Genomic DNA, 2,549 nt, shown 5'->3' on the forward strand with positions numbered 1-2,549 from the left:
TTGCCAGAGCCTGGCGGGGGAGCGGCTGGGAGGGGGTGCGATCGGCGCCGGGAGCCTCTGGTTGCATCTGACGTAGGCGTGACGCCTTGGGGAGGAGGCGAAGCCCTGTCCGTGCTCCTGAGCGCTGGTCAAGCGCGTGGTGGAGCCGTAGCCGGACTCGCTCGCGCTTCGCCGGGACCCTGCATGGGACGGGCAGTGCCCTGGGATCTGCATGTGCCTGCATGTATCCCACTCCCCGCCGGCCGATTCTCTCCCCCCCGGCCAGCCCCAATCCCCCCAACCCCTGCCGACCAGCCCTGCTTCCTGACAGCCAGTTTTCCTCCTCCCAATCTCCCCCAGCCAGCCCTGCTGCCCCCGACCTCTCCCCCCCCCGACCAGCCCTGCTTCCCACCGGCCCTCCACCCCAACCTCCCCGACCAACCCAGCTTCCTGCCAGCCGCGCCCCCCCCCAATATCTCCCGGACAGCCCCGCTGTCCTTGCCCCCTGCTGTCCCAGCCAGCAACATGAGCAAGGGTGGAGAAGAGTAAGTGATGGAAGGAGAGGGGTGGGGTGGGGGGCAGGGCCTCTAAGAAGGGGTGGGGGTTCTGGAGCAGGGCCAGGGTTTTTCCGTTTTCTGCAATCAGAAAGTTGGCAACCCAAGCTGGGGTCCAGCCCTGGCTTTGCCCAGCCTGGTGCCCACCTGCCCTCAGCCTGGGGTGCTGATATAACATCACAACACCATGTGACATCATGCTGGGACAAAACGAGGCCACGCTTGAGTAAGCCTCTACTTGTTCCAGTGACATCACCCCACAGCATGACATCATCCTACTGCACCCAAATGCCAGTGCTGTGCCCCTCTTGTGCCCCCCATCCTGCCGCAAGATCTTCCGGCAACCCAAGGGGGAGGGGGGCGCTGTGCACCCAGAGCACCAGCTGAGACCCTTTGCCGGCTGCTCTCCTGGGGTGACGGCCATGCCCCTCGCTGTCTGGCATCGCCCCGAGAACCTGTGCTCAGGGACTCAGCCCCAGGGCTCCAATCCTCCTCCCCCGTCTCCCCCCCTTGACAGCTGAACATCGTAAAGGGACAGGCTCCGGGGTGTGCCAGGAGCCAGGGAGGGAGTGACTGGGCATGGAGAGCAGTTAACAGGCTGCAGCCGGGAGAAGGGGCATGTAGACGAAGGTTGGATCTTGTCCTGTAGTTTTCATGAATGTCCTTTTGTTTGTCCCGGGACAGCCCCATGGCCACCCCCCCCCCCCCAGCCCCGCAAGGGCAGAGATTCTTTGCACTAGAGCAGTGGTTCCCAAACTTTTTGGCATCACGCCCCCCCTTTTTGATTTTTGAAAAACCCTCACACACAGCCCCCTCCCCATAGCAGCAAAACATGTTGAGCAAAAAAAAAAAAAAGGAACTGAACAGGGCAGCAAAACTTGATGGGGGGGGAGGCGGGGTCGCCTTGTGGCCCCATGGAATTTCTTCATGCCCCCCCCCCCCCAGTTTGGGAACCCATGCACTCGAAGGAGGGCCGACCTAAGTGTGGCCAGCCCCTAGGGTCACCGCCCCTCTCATGAGACGCACTAGCATGGATGGGGGTGACAATGCAGCCTGCTTTGGCTGGGACAGCCTCTTCGTTCAGCCCTGTCCTGCCTTTTTTCCCAAACAGAAGCATTTGGCCCCATGGCTCTTGCTGACTTGATCACTTGGCAGGAGCAAACAGAACTGCCCCCTTTGGTTTAAAAAAAAAACGGGGAGGAGGAGTGGAGATGCCAAGGGGAGGCAGGACCGGGGGAGAGCAGCGTTCCAGCATGTGGGACCCCCAGGATTCCAGCGACTGGCTACAGCAGGGCAGGGGCCAAGCAGCTCGGGGAGGGGGATCGTTTTCTCTTTGGGAAAGACGGTCACCCTAGTGCCCATTAAGGGACCTTCGAGTTGAAGGGGGTCTCGTGGAACTCTCCCGTTCAGAACCCAGCTCTCTCTCCCAGCGTGTGACGAGCGGCACCCAAGGAGAAGGGGCCAGCTGGATTCAGCCGACTGTGTTTGCCTAGTGCCCACGCGGGTCCAGGCACTGGCCATGCCCCTCCGCAGACAGTGCCCCCTTTGTTGCTATCCTCCCCCCCGCCACACCCGCGCGCTCCTGGCAGTAAAACAATAATGTTCTCCGCCCCACTGCACGGCGCGCCTTGCCCTCCCAGCCCACGTCGCTCGAGAAAGCACCGTCGCACACCCATCTCTGCAGTTTTCTTTTAAAAAATAAATTTACAGTGAAGAGAGCATTTTTGGTACAAAATATATACATTCGTGTGTGGGGCCAGGGCACGGCCGGGCGGCAGGCGGGCGAGCAGCGCTGGCCCCAAGAGAAAGACCCTGAATCGAAAGACACCCTGGCAGGGGGTTTATGGCACGACAAAAAGGATCGGTACAAAAATAGAATTGCGGGGGACACGCTTCTGGGGTTCTCCCCCCATCCGCCTGTTGCCCCTGGCAGCTGCCTCACCCCACTCTTGACCTCTGCTCCCTTTGGGCTGCTACCCTCTCTGCAGCCATGGGGGCTCCTTGGGGCTGGCAGCC

The sequence above is a fragment of the Pelodiscus sinensis genome, chromosome 29, assembly GCF_049634645.1.
Source record: "Pelodiscus sinensis isolate JC-2024 chromosome 29, ASM4963464v1, whole genome shotgun sequence".
Lineage (NCBI taxonomy): Eukaryota > Metazoa > Chordata > Testudines > Trionychidae > Pelodiscus > Pelodiscus sinensis.